Genomic DNA, 18,197 nt, shown 5'->3' on the forward strand with positions numbered 1-18,197 from the left:
AGACCAATTTAACAAAATCAAAACCCCAAACATGAGTACACATAAATTAAACTATTTAATATTTTACAAAGATGTCAAAGATGGATGCTGGAGTAGAAGCAAAAACCATTTTCCACAAATGATGCTGGGAAAGCTGGATGTCCAAAAGCAGAAAAGTGAAATTACATGTGTATCTATTTCCTTGGACAAAAACTGCTTATGATGGATCAAAGATCTAAAGTGAAACCTGAAACATTGAAACTGTTAGAAGCCATATTAATTGCTCCTTCCTTCAGAGTAGCTTATGACATAGAAACAATTTAGTGTCCTTCTACCAAAGAATTGATAATGAAAACATGATAGTGTGTGTGTGTGTGTGTGTGTGTGTGTGTGTGTGTGTGTGTAACAATAATTGATAAAATAGGCCATGAATCTGAGGTGTCTGGAGGGAGCAAAGGGAAGGATGAAATAATACAATTATATTATAAACTTAAAAATCAAATAATTTTAAAAAGCAGACCTATAACAGTCATATTTATTACCTGGTTTGTTTTATGTAAATTTGATAATTACCTGAAAGGAGAGAACTTCGATTTAGGAAATGTGTCCATTTAGATCTAGCTGAAGGGTATTTTCTTAATTAGTGAAAAATTGGGGAGGTCTCTAAATTTTGTGAGTGGTACTATCCCTGAGCTGGTAGTTCTGTATGCTATAAGAAAGCAGGCTGAGCAAGCCACGGTGAACAAGCCAGTTAGCAGCACCTCTCCATGGCCTAAGAATTAGACCCTGCCTCCAAGTTCCAGGCCCACTTGAATTCCTGCCCAGATTTCCTTCAGTGATAGAATATGATGTGAAAGTGTAAGCCAAATAAACCATTTCCTCCCCTAATTTATTTTGGTCATGGAGTTTATTCATAACAATATTAACCCAAACCAAGACATTTATTGTAAGCCTTCTTATTTCAAATATAGTTATAGGTAGATTACCCAAAACAATGAATAACACTGGGTGGAATGGCATATGCCTTTGATCCTAACAGTCAGTTGGCAAAAGCAGGTGGCATTCTTTGGGTTCAAGACCACCTTGGTCTACAAAGGGAGACTCAGAATATCTAGGTCTACATAGAATACATAGTCACTCTTTTAAAAATAAACAAACAAAAAACATTACATAATACTTCCACAAATTACATATGTATTTATGTATGTATGTGCATGTAAATATACATGTATATTCACAAAGACACATATATTCACTGATGAAGCAATTAGCTTCCCATAAATAAAATTCTACATATATTGCTCAAATACTTTTCTTAAGCATTTTGAGTATAGTTAGTGTGGGAGAAAGTACGTTATCTCCTGAAAAGATATTGTTAAAAAAGATATCAACATACAAATGAAGTTGAAACTTTATATTAGACCATTGCCTTAGTTAAGGATTCTATTACTGTGAAGAGACACCATGCCCACAGCAACTCCTAGGAGGAAAATATTTAATTGGAGTGACTTGCTTACAGTTTCAGGGATTCAGTCCATTATCACAATGATGGGACATGAAGGCGTGCAGGCAGACAGGGTGTTGGATACATTTTGATCAGAAGTCAATAAGAAGTAGACTAAGACACTGGATGTGGCCTGGGCATATAAGAGCCCTTAAAGCCCATTCTCACAGTGACACACTGTGTTCAACAAGAATATAAATCCTCCAACAAAGCCACAACTCCTAATAGTGCCACTCCATATGAGCTTATGGGGGCAAATTACATTCAAACTATCACATTCTCCTCTCTGGCTGCTATAATCTTGTAACAATATCATAATGCAGAATGCATTTAGCACAACTTCAAAAGTCTCCAAAGTCTATCACAGTCTCTACAATGTTTAAAAATCCATAGTTCAAAGTTTCTTCTGAGAGACATACAACTGCTTAACTATAATCCCCTATATAATCAAAACAAACAAACAAACAAAAAAACAGATCACACATTTCCAACATATAATGGCACAGGACATACATTACCATTCAAAAATGTAGGGAATGAAGCATAGTGAGGAAATACTGGACCAAAGCACCACCAAAACCCAACTGGACAAACTCTAAACTCTGAATCTCCATGTTTGATCTCAAAACACTATTCAGATCTCCACATCCTTTTAGCTTTACTGACTGCAACACACTTCTTTCTCTTGGGCTGATTCCACTCCCTGTTAGAAGCTCTCCTTGGCAGGTATTCCACATCTCTGTTATCTCCAACATCTTGCTGTCTCCAAAGAAATCCAGGCTTCATCTTCAAGGCTTCACTTAGTGGCCCCTCTAGGTCTTCATTCTGGGATACCACTGACACATGCCCAGCATTCTTTAGGCACAGAGGCAAATTCTATAACTAATTTCTTTTATCCTTAACTCTAAAGCAAGAAACACTGGGCCAAAGCTGCTAATTTATGCTGCTTTTTAGGGCAGGAACATGTCCCCCTCATTAAATTACATCTTCATCAGCTTTCTGTTTTTGGTTGTTACCTTTACTGCCTAAACTTGGCTGTCCTTGACCTTGCTCTGTAGATCACAGTGGGCTCAAACTCACAGGTGCTCCACCCTCTGCCTTCTGAGTGCTGGGATTAAGGTGTGTACCACCACACCAGGCTCTAAATTATTCTTTACTTTCTTTTTACAAATTGGAAACTTAGCTGGGTGGAATCTTGCCTGGAGGTCAACACTCTCTTTTTTACATTTCTTAATCTGTGTATTTCCTTGAACACAGGACTTAGTTCCATTCCAATTTTTGATGTTCTTTTTCTTCTTAAATTTTACATTTTGTAATTTGCCCTGCTTAGCTTGTTCCTTTTCATTATAACTTTTCCTTAGAGTTACCACTAGTAACCACACAACAGAGTCTGTACTAGGCTCCTTTGAGATTTCCTCTGCCAGTGGAATTAATGCAAAACACACTTTAGCTTCAGACAAACGTTACAGACAAAGACAAAAAGCATGCACTTTCTTCACCAAAATATCACAAGAACCATTGCTAGGTTATACTAAAATTCTCCTCTGAAATCTCTTGATCCCCACAGTTCAAATCATTCTTAGCACCACTATCATCCATGTTCCTACTAACATGGCCCACTAAACAGTGGTTAAAGCATTTCACTGCCTCCCTAGCCCAAAGTACCCAAATCCAAATTCCTTGAAACAAAACATGATCAGGCCTTTCACACAGTACCCCGGTCCCTGTTACCAGCTTTTGTCTTAGTTATGCTTTCTATATCTGTGTCAAGACACCAGGACCTTGTCAACTCATGTAAGGAAAATATTTAATTGGGGTGGCAGCTTACAATTCAGAGGTTCAGTCCATTATCCTCATGGCAGGACATGGTGGTGTGCAGGCAATGAAGGAAGACACAATGTTGGCTACAGCTTAATCAGAAGGCAACAGGAAGTGCACTGAAGGACTGGGTATGGCTTGTGCATATATGAGACCTCAAAGCCCACCCCAACAGTGACACACTTCCTCCAACAAGACCTCACCTCCTCCAGAATGACATACCTCCTAAAAGTGCCACTCTATAGGAAATTGTGGTGGCCAATTAAATTCAAACTACCATAACCATGTACAAAAATTTACTCTGAATTGTTCTAGTCACAATCTATAAAATAAAAAAAAAAAACAACTATGTATCCTTACAGGAAAATACACAGTTAATCCCTTCATGATCTTGGATTTTTTTCACTATGTATTTTTATTTTATGAATGGTGTTTTTCCCTGCATGTATACCTTTGTAGTACTTGATTTCTCAGTGCCCTCAGAGGCTAGAAGAATGCATCAAATATTCTGGGAGTGGAATTAGAGATGTTTTTAAGCTACTTTATGGGGGCTGATAATCAAACCTGCAATTTATATTTGCTAGCTTTTAATTGTATTACACATAAGAAGATTGATTATTAAACATTTCTGTATCATATTTTATAATGATATTACTTTATACTAGTGAAATTCCACATTCAGAAACAAAGGACTAATTCAGTTAATTTAAAAAAAAACAGTTCTAAATATAGGGAACTTGATATTTTCAAAACTTCTACAGATTTTAAAGCATATAGTTCACAAACATGATACCCAAAACAAAGTACCAAGTATCATCAGGGAGATCTACTAACTCAAGTGCAATCACAAAACTGGTAAGTCAGGAAGCTATAGTTTGAGTCATTAGCTTCAGGCTAATTCCAATTTAGCACTAATTCATACAGCCTATAGTAAATTTAGCAACAATTACTTCCTCTGAACAGTCACAAGTTATTCGCTATAAAATGGGCCACAGAAAACACATTTCCCACCACATGCACGTATTCACAAAAATACACATGCTAAAATATGTGTGAATACACACCAACACCTTCAAAAATTTGAATGGCCAAAGGAGAATAGAAATTTATCATGGCAAATTTTCAACAACTAAATTCACAAACAGCTCATATGTTCAATAGCTTAGCTAACGGTTTCTATTGCTGTGATGAAATTCCATAATCAAAAACCAAGTTGAGGAGGAAAGTGTTTATTAGGCTTACAACTTCAGCATTGCTGTTCATCACTAAAGGAAGTCAGGATAGGAACTCATATAGGGCAGGATCCTAGAGGCAGGAGCTGATGCAGAGACCATGGAGGGGAACTGCTTACTGACTTGCTTCCACAGGCTTGCTCTACCTGCTTTCTTACAGAATCCAGGACCACCAGACCAGGGATGACAACAGCCATCATAGGCTAGGCCCTCCCCTATTGATCACTAATTGAGAAAATTACAGCTGGATCTCATAGAGGAATTTCCTGAATGAGGCTCCTTTCTCTCTAATGACTCTAGCTTGTGTCAAGTTAACACACAAAACAGCCATTACAGCTTCTAACTTCATAGTTTTACTTTCATGGTGGCCTACAAATATATCTTTAGCTATACATCTTCAGTAGACTAGAGTTAATGTAAATTCTCACTGAGACAAAATTCCTCATGGCCAGAAAATATTCTTCCTATTTTGTCATCCATTCCCCATGCAATGTTCAGGGAAAATGCTCCATTTCACAGTCATCAACCATTTTGGTCAATTCTCACAGTCTTCATTAAAGACAAAGGATGATTTACTGACTAAAGTTTATCCAAAGTTTAAAATGGTAGTATCAGTTATTTATTGCTCTATAACAAGACATCAATAAACCTAGGTTTTTGATAAAACAGTCATTTGTCACATGTAAAGATTGTCCATGCAGGAATGAGTATTATTTTTTTTTTACTCTCGGGACTGCCTATCTTCACTATGACAGTACAGTCAGCTTACTGTGTTGTAGAGAAAATGGGGAATCTATATGATCGTAAATGTCATTTGAAATAGATGAAAAGAGACTTCTCAAGAAGAATGGGATGAAGAATGATCATGAATATGATGAATGGAAAACTGCAAAATGGTAGTGAAGAAGGGTTAGTACTTTGCCAAAGAATGTCCAATACAAATTGTGACTTAAAGTCACGAGCAAATGCCATATCTTAAACAATAGGGAGCAATGAAATGCAGGTTTTTTTTTTTTGAAATATGTGAGTGACCTAATATTACAATATGAATGGAGTATAAAATGTCCCAAAAAAGTAGTAGCAGAAAATTACTTATAAAAGTATGCTGGGATTAGATAATAAAGAAACTAAGCTTTGTAATAAACTTGGTCTAATTAGTTTTTTAATACATAAATGGTAAAATATAGAGTTGTGCTATGATATTGACACATCGTGGATAAGGACACCAAGGACTTATAGAGTAAAACAATAATAACTCCTTTGTACATTGCAATGTTTTATTATTTATTTATTCAAAATTATTTTTTTGGCTGTCATTTGCAATTTATCATTAACAATTAGCAAACAGGAGATGGGAATTTAGCTCAGTGGTAGAACGCTTGCCTAGCAAGCACAGGCCCTGGGATTAGTCCTCGGATTAATGCCTGGGATTATCAAACAATATGATTTATAATGCCTACTTACATCCTAAACCTCATATTAAATACTGTTGATTTAGTTAAAGTTGTTTTGGACTGCAAAGGACTATATGCAATAAAACCAGTAATTCAAAATAGGAAAAAAAAATCACTGGAAAGGCATAAATGTGGGTATGGAAGGCCAACCTTAGTCATCCTATTTTTTTTTTTTCTCCCTAGCTACCTACTGGCCAGCTTCTACACCAAGTATGATGCTGCTCATTTCCTCATCAACACTGCCTCACTGCTCACCGTACTGATGCCTAAGCTACCCCAATTCCACAGACTTGACTCCTGAGCCAGCTGCGCAGGCTCGCCAACCGCTTTTCTCTTTCCTTCCAGTTTTTTATTCCCCAGTGACCCTGGAAGTGGAAGTAAGCCGCTGCAGTGGGGATGGAAGGTGGAAGAGGCGAGTAAGCAGGAGGTGGAGCCAGAGGGGGTGTGTGTGTGTGGGGGGGGAGATCTGCTCACAGTAGCTCCCTCTGGCCTCAGGCATAGCTGCTCGAAGGGGAGGAGTTACAGCTGCTGTTGGTAGTAGAACTTACCATGATGGCTGTGACCTAAAATCCTCAGAAAACCCCCGGGTCATGGCCCATAAGCACCCTGGAGAAGGAGGGTTGTGTGGAGCCCATCACAGCTGTGGTGCCTCCCTCAGGACCTCAGGACCCTCTGTGCATCCTGAAAAACTTTCTTTCTCAGGACTCAGGGAAAAACGGAGACTGCTCCTAATGATACCCGCTGCCTCACGTCCTAAGTACACACAGCCCCCAACCCAGCCCACTGGTCGGATCCAAGCCATGCTCCTCCAAGGGGTCTGGGACCACCTAGGGAAGGAGGTTACCCTGATGAGAGTGACGCGTCTTCGGAAGAGTCAGGAGTAGACCAGGAACTCTCAAGAGATAATGAGACTGGGTACCAGGAGGATGGGAGCCCTTCTTTTCCTTCCATTCCATCTGCTCATAACTGCCGGGGAAGCCCTGGAGTCCCAGAAGGGACTCACTCTGAGGAAGGAGATGGCTCTTCTAGCAACTTCTGTCACCATTGCACCTCTCCAGCCTTGGGGGAAGAAGATAAAGAATTAGAAGAAGAATATGATGATGAAGAACCTCTTAAATTTCCCAGTGATTTCTCACGTGTGTCCAGTGGGAAGAAACCCCCATCCCAGAGGAAGAGACCAAGTAGGATACTCGGGATAGTGGAAGCAGAGATCCCAGATCCCCTGGTCGTCATCTGCTGGGCTGAAAATGAAATCAGGCGGATAAGCACAGAGGCCTGGGACTGTGGGGAGTAGAGGAACTATGTCAGCTTGGACAGGCGAGCTTCTGGTGGCTGATTGAACTTCTAGTATTGGTGGGAGAGTATGTAGAAACTTGTGGCCATCTCATTTATGCAGGCAGGCAGCTGAAAGACAGTGATCTGGACCTTTTTCGAGTTTGTGTGGGAGTCTGGGCAGGGAGATTGGGGGGCTGGGTCCAGGTGATGGCCCTGTTTCCAAGCCAGAGCTTTTACTGTGCAGCGGTGTAGCTTGAGTTTTCCTGCCTTGCCCACAGTCAGGACAAATCTCTGTCACCCGCCAGTCCCACAGCCGCTCAGACCCAACCAAGTAAACACAGAGACTTATATTGCTTACAAACTGTATGGCCGTTGGCAAGCTTCTTGTTAACTATTCTTATATCTTAAAGTAACGCATTTCTACAAATCTATACCTCGCCACGTGGCTGGTGGCTTATCGGCGTCTTCACATGCTGCTGGTCATGGCGGCGGCTGCAGTGTCTCTGGTCATGGCGGCGGCTGCAGCCAGTCCTTCTGCCTTCCTGTCCTTTTATTTCTCCTCTCTGTTAGTCCCGCCTATCCTTCCTGCCTAGCCACAATCAGAACAACTTGACATACAGACCATCCCCCAGCACAGCCAAGTGCAGACCATCTCAAACACCTGCACTCAGGCCCATGGTCCTAATCATCCTCTATGCGGACCTGCTGGGTAACGCCACAAAGAACCCAAGAAGGGCTCCCACAGGACATACAGAACATCCCACAGCACAGTGGGGCTATTCACCCGTTTTCTTAGGCTAGTGGGTGCTTTCCTACTTCTGGCTCTTGCCCTCTTTTTGGGTTGTCTACAGTTGGGCTGGCGGTTTTTGGTGGGCCTGGGTGACCATTTAGGCTGGAGGGATAAGACCACCTGGATGTTCTCAAAATTCTTATTATATGTGAATTTAATTATCTAAAGACATAAATACATAGATAGCTGATAGCTGGAAGTCAATGAAGGGATAGATATATATGATAGCCAGAAGACTGTGGATATCTATAGATAGATGAACAAATGCAAAGTAAGAAAAATACAACAACAATAAAAATTCATTCAGATAATTCAAATTCTGCATTGGCAATAGTTTCAAATAATTTTATTTAATATATATATATAGCTAAGGTAAGTTGATAAATCAAATTATATAACATCCTACAGAATATTTAACATGATCATCTTACCATTATCAATTAATTGTTGGTTTTTAAAGTTATGGAAGTCACTAACAAAGCATATTTATTTAAATGTATTCATTATATATATCTCAAAAATCAAAGAAAAATATTATATATATAAAAACATGTATATACACATACTGATTAGTTCAAGTACATATATGGGTATACATTGAGAAATACAATGTGTCAGTAGAAAATAAAATTCCCTGAGCACATTTAACACAGATTATTGACCTTGTACATATATTACAACTAAGAATAAATATAAAGATTTCTTTTTGACCTTCAGCGTCTAAAATGTCCAAATGCTCATCAAATGAGAGAAAGGTCAATGAGCTAAGGAAGTTTGTTTGCCTTTAAAGATTTTCTGCTTGAATGTCACTGCATCTGAGGGCCTACAGAACCCCAAATTACAAATAGAATAAAAGAGTGAACTTTAAAAAATATAAAACTTGGCTTTCAGTATCTATGCTTTATATTGGGAGAAAATAAGGCACTATTATAAAATAATTTTACTCTTCTAGTTAATTATTAGTACAATCAAGGCCCAAGGCATTAATATTAATTCTGAAAGTGCTTAGCACATTCTGAGAAACTAGTTAGAACTAAGAAACTGTGGCTGGCTAAGTAGCTAATGAATTTAATTTGTAACTTGATCAACTCAAGCGTCTCTTATTTAATACTTTAAAATCTTAATTAGAAGATTTCCTCATTAGAAAAGGAAGAAAGTATACAGGATATAGCACATAGTGCATATGATCTGAGCAAAATATATAAGGAGGAATCAAACACTTGAATTCATCATGACAGTAACATGACACTATGAAAGACTGTGACTACGCCATCATAAGCAGAGTCAGCCTCACCTCATGGAAGAACTGTGGCCAAGTTGCCATTACTCAAAATAGAATTTATCATAATCACAAATATGTTTCCTTTGCTGAAAACTAATTGGTGATTATGTCTGAAGCTAAAATTTAACACAAAATTGAATAATCAGGAGAATCATTTTTTCTCATAAAATAAACAATAGCAGTGAAGTTTGTAAGTCACAAACAACATAGATATATACTAATTTTGCAATTTTTGCATTCGCAAAGGCTATATTCAATAGCAACATGCTCACTTCTTTCTTCAAGTTATGTTTTTCTAGAGAACCATGACTAACACAGACATTGGGACCAGAGTGGTCCTAGAGCAACAGAATTATAAGGACCCATTTTTTTTAACTATTTGGAATAAACATTCTAATTTTTCAACAGCTACAGTTTCTGAAAACTTTTCAGTTACTAAAACATCTCCTAGAAGCTCAGAGAGTCTGAAACTCCCATGGGTATGAATCATTTTACAGTCTTAAGCAGATAAATGCATTAGATTATCCCTATATTAAAAATGTGAGCAAAAACCTATTTGGTGACTCACTATATAAAAATACTGACAAATTGTGAAAAAATAAGGAAAATGATTACACTCATTGGTTGCTCCTAACATCTCCAGATAAATTGACAAAGGAAAAATATGTTCAATGATAAAATTAAGCAACCTTTAGTGTCCCAGAATAAGGTTCTGGATAATAATGAACTCAATGAATAAAGCTCAACAGCTTCAGAGGCACATAGTCTAATGGTTTCTAAGTATGCCTTTGAAGAGAATCTTCTCTCTAGCAGTCACAGAGCTCAAGTGTGGGAAAATAAACTCAAGCCGTCATTATGTTGGCAGATTTACAGAGAACATTCAAGTATCAGTGTTTGGAGGGTGCATGATGTTAAAGTCAGAGCACTGATTGGTAAAGAAGGAAATCCTTTAACTTGGGATGGAGATATGTGGGAGGACACTATTGAAACTAAAAACTTTGAATCCTCAGAATCTCATTGGATTTTTGTGATGATATTTTATTTGTGCTGAAATGTGATATTTTATTTGTATGTTAATAAAGAAAGTTTGTCTGGAGATCAGAGGTAATAGCAAGCCATAAACACAAGTCAGGTGGTGGTAGCACACTCCCTTAATCTAATCACATGGCAGGCAGAGTCTCTGTGTGTGTCCAAGGACACAGCCAAGTGTGGTGATACACGCCTTTAATCCCAGTACCAACCATAGAGACCTGGATGTATAGTGAGGTGTCTAGGTTAAGAGCCAATGAGAGGGCAGAACAACAAGAAAATAAAGGTGCAGGTTAGACAGAAAGAAGCTCTTTTGGGAAGCTATGGCGACATGGTGAGCTAAGGTTAGTTGGTGGCTGTTGCTCTGATCTCTATGGTTTGCACCCCTGTGTTTGGCTCTGTGTTTCTTATTTAATAAGACTGTTTAGAAATTCATCTACAGGTTATCTCACCTGAGATAATATTCTCCCCACTCTCATCAGAAAATGTATTCCCACTCACATTCCCTGAAATGTTGCCTTTTTCACATTTCACTGATGAAATTGATCATTTATTGTATAATAAACCAGCAGTAACTTTCCCTGAAGGAGATGACAGACAGTACTGATAGTTCTCATGGCCTACAAGACCTATAATCAGTCTTAAGACTAGAGTAGCCAGGCTACTGCATGAAAGAAAGTGTAGTCCATGAAGAGATGTACTACACAACTAAAGAGCTTATGGTGGATGTAGTAATTCAATCAAGCAGAAAATCTGGGGGAATATATGTAGGAATGGAATTTAAGGTGTGGGATAATTGTGGAAGGAATATAAAACTGGATCAGGCTAAGTTTACTGATATGGATTCATTGAGTGGAAATGGGAGCTTTACTTTAGAAGATCATACAGTTAAAACATATATCAAAAGTTTGTTTGAATGGTTGGCTGAAGAATTTCTTAAAAGATGGCCTACAGAAAATGTTCTTCAGATGTCTTATATCCCTTGGCTTCTTGTTGATGAAGGGATTTTATGGCTCAGGAAACTGCAATGCTAATGTGTATACTATATAGGACCTCATCCTCCACAGTGGGAAGGACTCAAAGACAACTGCTTCTTTAATCTTATAAGATGCAAAGTGGTAAAAAAGGTCACTAGCACATATGAAGAGCTTTCTTGTTGTCCTGTTCCTTATGCCAGATTTTAGAGTTAGAGACACTGTTGCTCAGTTGAATGAGATAAATGTAATGAGTAACAGAGGCCAGGTAGCAGCAATGAATTGCCAAAGGCAAGGTGATTGTAGTTATTGTAGTGGGGAACATAGACAAAGCAATGTACAAAATGTACCTGGAATGATCAGCACAAACAAAGTGATTTTTATGGGGACATGACTCATATGGATCTTTGGTATTGGCTAATCAGCCCCAATATTTGCAGGCATGAAATACATAAGAAGCTTTTGTTGTTTTTGTTTGATGTGTGTATATAGAAAAATTCTCAAACAAATTATAGAATAACTATGTTGGATCTTTACAAAAGAGAATATCTTCCCATGAACCAATTTCCAGACATGAGTCCATTTGTAGATTCAAACCTCTTGAATATACACTGAAGACAGCTTATGCTGGAGAGGATGTGTAGCTAGGGGAACTCTCCTCCACTGTTGGTGGGAATGCAAGCTTGTACAGCCACTTTAGAAATCAATATGGTGCTTTCTTAGAAAATTGGGAATCAATCTTCACCAAGATCCAGCTATACCACTCTTGGGCATATACCCAAGGAATGCTCAATCATATCACAAGGGCACATGCTCATATGTTCATATCAGCATTGTTTGTAATAGCCAGAACCTGGAAACAACCTAGATGCCCTTCAACTGAAGAATGGATAACGAAAATGTGGTATATATACACAATGGAGTACTACTCATCAGAGAAAAACAATGACATCATGAGATTTGCAGGCAAATGGATTGATCTAGAAAAAAATCATCCTGAGTGAGGTAACCCAGACTCAGAAAGACAAACATGGTATGGACTCACTCATAGGAGGATACTAGATGAAAAAGAAAAGATGACTAGACTCCTACTCACAACTTCAGGGAGGCAACCTAGAAAACAGGACCCTAAGAAAGACACAGGAATCGCTGAATGACAGAGAAATGGATGAGATCTACATGAGCAAACTGGATGTGGTGGTGGTGGGGTAATGAAGGGCAATGGTCGAGGGCTTAGAGGAGCAGGAGACCCCAGCTGGATCAAGAACAGAGAGGAAGAACAAGGAAAAAGAGACCATGATAAATGAAGACCCCATGGGAATAGGAAGAAGAAAAGTGCTAGAGAGGTCCCCAGAAATCCACAAAGATACCCCCACAAAAGACTACTGGCAATGGTCAAGAGAAAGCCCGAACTGACCTACTCTGGTGATAGGATGGCCAAACACCCTAACTGTCATGCTAGAAATCTCAACCAATGACTGATGGAAGCAGATACAGAGATACACAGCCAGGCCCCAGGTGGAGCTCCAGGAGTCCAATCGGCAAGAAAGAGGAAGGACTGTATGAGTGAGAATTGTTGAGAGCAAGATTGGAAAAAGCACAGGGACGAATAGCCAAACTAGTGGAAATACATGAACTATGAACCAATAGCTGAGGAGCCCCCAACTGAATCAGGTCCTCTGGATAAATGAGACAGTTGATCAGCTTGAACTGTTTGGGAGGCATCCAGGCAGTGGGACCAGGACCTGTCCTCAGTACATATGCTGACTGTTTGGAACCTGGAACCTATGCAGGTGTAGATGTAACCAACCGTCTTAATAAATAAGAAACACAGAAACAATGTAAAAGAGAAAGCCAAGAGGTCAGAACTCAGAGCTAAAATCTCACCCTTCCTCCTGCTGTCCCAGCTTCCCGAAAGAGAGCTATATCCTGTCTGTTTGTTTTTTTTATAGTATTTTGTTCTGCCTTCTCATTGGTTGTAAACCCAAACACGTGACTGCCTCGTCACTGTCTGAATGTACAGCCCCCTAGGTCTTAAAGGCATATGTCTCCAATGCTGGCTGTATCCCTGAACACACAGAGATCTATGGGATTAAAGGTGTGTGCCACCACCGCCACACTCTTGCTATGGCTCTAATAGCTCTGACCCCTGGGCAACTTTATTTATTAACATACAATCAAAATCACATTTCAGTACAATTAGAATACCACCATATGCAGGGACACTTTTCTCAGCCTGGGAGGAGGGGACTGGACCTGCCTGGACTGAATCTACCAGGTTTAGCTGAATCCCCAAGGGAGTCCTTGCCCTGGAGGAGATGGGAATGGGAAATGGGCTGGGGGGAGGGGAGGGCAGAGTGGGGAAGAGGGAGGATAGAGGAATCCGTGGCTGATATGTAATATTAAATCAAATTATAATTTAAAAAAAAAGAAAGGAGCACCAGGTTTCCCTGAGGAATGACCCTGATAAACACCTAAAATTTTATGATTAGCATTTCTCCATTCATTCCCCAGGGGACCTATGACCTTTTACAAGGTAAATATACACTAGGGGAAAGAAACTAAACAGTCCTTTTGAGGCCAGTTGGATACTTCTAAATTTACACTGGTTCCAGGAGATCCCAAGAAGCATTGTGTAATCCACATTAAAATAGGGGCTTATGGGGGTCAGATGATAAATTGAATTTGGCTGAAATAAGATTCACAAACTGTCCAGTGTGTCTCTGAACTCATTCTGTGGTTATTTCCCCAGTCCCTGAATACATAATTACATGTATATGTTTATCACTTCAAATATATACACACATAAATATACACACATATATACAGACTTAGAATGTGGCAGAATTCTTAGATTGGTTTTCTGAGCTCTGGAGTAAGGGATATTGCAATTGGAAAGGCTAAAAGTATGTCTTTAGAGTTGCTTCTACCTGGAAAAATAGTGAATCAAAACCACTATTGCATTTACAGAGGAAATGCAAAAATTAGTGCCACCATCAAGGACTTGAAATCATGTAGGGATGATGGTTCCCATGACAACTCCCTTTAACTCTCATATCTGTCCAATGCAGAAGACAGATGGACCATGGAAAATGACAGTTAACTATTGAAAACTCAATCAGGTAGTATGACTCCAATGCAGCTGCTGCACCAGATGTGGTGTCCTTACTTGAACAGATTAACATATCTCCTGTTATATTGTATACAGCTATTGATCTAGGAAATGTCTTTTTCTCTGTTCCTGTTTATAAGGACCACCAAAAGCAATTTGCTTTTAGTTAGCAAGGACAGCACTATATCTTTAGAGTTTTACATCAAGGATGTATTGAATTTCCAGTCCTGTGTCATAACTTAGTTAAAAGGGATATTGAATTTTTGTATCATCCACAAAATATCATATCAGTTCAATATATTAACAATATTTTGCTGATTGGATCTAATAAGTAGAAACCACTTTGGAATTGTTGGTAACACATATGTACATCAAAGCATGAGGAAAATCCAATGAAAATTAAACTTCTACCTCAGTGCAATTCTAGGAATCCAGTAAGATAGGACTTGCAAAGGTACTCCTTCGAAGGTGAAGGATAAGTTATTGCATCTGGTTCCTCCCACCACCAAGAAAGAAGCACAAAGTATAGTGGGCATATTTTGGTTATGGAGACAGAACAAGCCTCACTGGGATAGGTTACTCTGGCCCATATACCAAGTGACCCAGAAAGCTTCTAGCTTTGTGTGGTGCCTAGAAGAGAAGGCTCTTCAACAGGACCAGGCTGCTGTGGAGGCTATTCTACCTGTTGAACCATATGATCCAGCAGACCTGATGATACTTGAATTGTCAGTGGCAAATGGGGATGCTGTTGGGAGCCTTAGGCAAGCCCCTATAGGATTATCACAGAAGAAACCTTTTGTAATTTTGAAGAAAGCCTCTAACATCATCTATAGACAACTATTCTTCCTTTAAGAGACAGATTTTGTCCTATCATTGGTCCTTAGTGTCAAACTGAATGTTTGACAATGGGCCAGCAAGTTACCATGTGACCTGAGCTGACCCTCATGAACTGGGTGTTATCTGTCCCACTAAGTCTTAAGTGGGACATGCATAGAAGCAATCCATTATCAAGTGGAAGTAGTATATATGTGAATGGCCCCAATGTGGTCCTGCAGGCACAAGAGAGTTACATGAAGTAGATAACTCAATGCCTATGGTTTATAATCCCATTGCAATGTATCTTTTGCCAAACACTCACCTGTAGCCTCATGAGTGATACCCTATGATCATTTAACTTAGGAAAAAATAGGACCTGGTTTACTGATGATTATAAATGTCATGTAGGCATTACACAGAAACAGACAGCTGCGCAATACAACCATATTCAAGGCTGTCCCAAAGGGAAATCTTCATAGTGGGCAGAACCTTAGTTGGTACATGGTCATACATTTCATTTGGAAAGAAAAATGGGCAGTATGTGGTTTTTTAGTGTTTCATGGGCTGTAGCCAATGCACTGGCTAGATAGTTGGGGGACTTTAAAAAGAAGATTGAAAAATTGGTGAGAAAGTCATCTGGGGAAGAAGTAATGTGGATAGATCTCTCCAAATGGTCAAATGATGTGAAGATACATTTGTCCCATATAAATGCTAATTGGAATACAACTTCAGCAGAGGAGTTCCATAATCAAGTAGATAGGAAGACCCATTCTATGGTCAGTCAGCTTCTTTCCCCATCAATGAAGGTTATGCACAGGATAAACAACATGAACTTCTATTCAACAACACTGACCTTGCTACAGCTGCTGCAGAATACAAGATATTCTATTTCAAGGGACCAAAACTGAGGACCAGATATGCACCATTCACCATGGTGACCAGCCAGTTACCTGGTGGCACACTGACTATGTTAGGCTACTACCTCTGTGAAAAGGATAATACTTTGTCTTTTCTGGAGTAAATAATTATTCTGCTCATGAATTAGCCCTCCCCAAACACAATGCTTCTGCCAAAACTCTCATCTGTGGACTTACACAGAATGCCTTCTCCACATTCTTATTATTCTAGATAGTATTTCTTCTGACGAAGGAACTCACTTCATGAACAAAGAAGTGCAACTGTGGGGCCATGACCATGGAATCCACTGTTTTTACTCTGTTCCCACCTTGCTGAAGCAGCTGGCCAGATAGAATGGTAGAATGTCTTTTGAAGACATAGATACAGCACTATTTAGGTGTTAGCAGCCTGGAAGGCTGGAAAATAATTCTTCAGAAGGTAGTATATGTTTTGAATCAGTGTTCAATTATGGTATGGTTTCTCTCATACCAGAATTCACAGGTCTAAGAATCTGGGATGGAAAAGGGACTTGTAGTACTCACTACCACCTATACTGGCCCACTAGGAAAATTTCTGCATCCAGATTCTGTGACTTTAAGTTTTGCTAACCTACAAGTTTTAGTTTGTTTGTTTGTTTTTCATTTATTTATTTATAAATTACATTAATTTATTTTACATACCAACTGTAGTTTTGTCTTCCTCTTTCCATTCTCTCCCTTAACCTCATTTTTACCCCCTCCCCCCCACACACAATCTCCTCCTCTTCCATTTCTGTTCAGAAAAGGGCAGGTCTCTCATAGATATCAACATGGCATATCAAGTTGCAGTATGTCTAAGCACCTCCCCTTGTATAAAAGCTGGCAAGGCAACCTAGTATGAGAAATAGGTTTCCAATAGCCAGACAAAGCATTAGTTAGAGACTCTGCTCCCACTTTTAGGAGTGTTCCATGATAACCAATCTATGCAACCATCACATACATGTAGATGGGTTAGGCCAGGCTCCCTGGTTGTTGGCACTTTTTGAAATGCAATAAGCCCAGATAAGTGAATTCTTTGGATTTTCTTGTGATGTCCTTGACCTCTCTGGCCCATACAATCCTTCTTTGCTGTCTTCAGCAGGGTTCCCCAAGCTATACCTAATTTTTCCTATGGGTCTCAGAAACTGTTTCCATTAGTTACTCAGTGAAGCTTCTTTGATGACAATTGGGCTAGGTGTCAATCTATGAATATAATAGAATATCATAAGGCATCATTACATTGACATTTTTTATTCTTCTAATCGTGTCTGTTTCCATCCTATGTCTCTGGGTCATCCAGCCTATGGATCTTGGCATTCCCAGAAGTGTCAGGGGTGAGCTTACTCTCTTGGTATGGGTCTCAGGCTGAACCAGGCATTTGTTGGCCACTCTTACAATCTCTGTACCACCCTTACCCATGTACATACCATAGGCAGGAAAGACTGTAGGTTGAAAGTTATGTTGCTTGGTTGATGTCGCAATTCCTCCACTAGAAGTCTTGCCTAATCACAGGGGATGGCTAGTTCAGGCCATACATCTGCTATTGCTAGGAGTCTTAGCTGTGATCATCCTGTAGACACCAGGGAGTTTCTCTTGCAACAGGTTTCTACCTGACCCTGAAATGTCACTGCTTCTAGTCATCACTTTCTGTACTGTCCCCCTAAACATACTCCCAGCCTCATCCCTCATATTACCATCCTAAACTGCCCCCAGTCCACATATGAGATCTTTTCTATTTCTCCTTACCAGAAAGATCCCAGTATTCCCATTTGAGCCCTCCTTATTGCCTAGCCTTTCTGTGTCTGTGGATTGTAGCATGGTTATCCTTAATTTTACAGCTAATTTCCACTCATAAATGAGTACATATCACATTTGCTTTTCTTGGTCTGGTTTATGTCATTCAGGATGATGTTTTCTAGTTTCATCCATTTGCCTTCAAATTTCATATCATTGTTTATAACAACAGAGTAATACTCCATTATGTAAATGTATCTCATTTTCTTTATCCATTCTTCAGT

At 39.3% G+C, this 18,197-nt stretch overlaps 1 pseudogene; it reads left to right on the forward strand.

Annotated features, from left to right (window-relative positions):
* Nucleotides 1-6,577: 6,577 nt before the first annotated feature.
* On the forward strand, nucleotides 6,578-8,218 carry LOC114682743 (annotated as a pseudogene).
* Nucleotides 8,219-18,197: the final 9,979 nt, after the last annotated feature.

Source organism: Peromyscus leucopus, chromosome X (assembly GCF_004664715.2).
Source record: "Peromyscus leucopus breed LL Stock chromosome X, UCI_PerLeu_2.1, whole genome shotgun sequence".
In the NCBI taxonomy this organism is placed as follows: Eukaryota; Metazoa; Chordata; class Mammalia; order Rodentia; family Cricetidae; genus Peromyscus; species Peromyscus leucopus.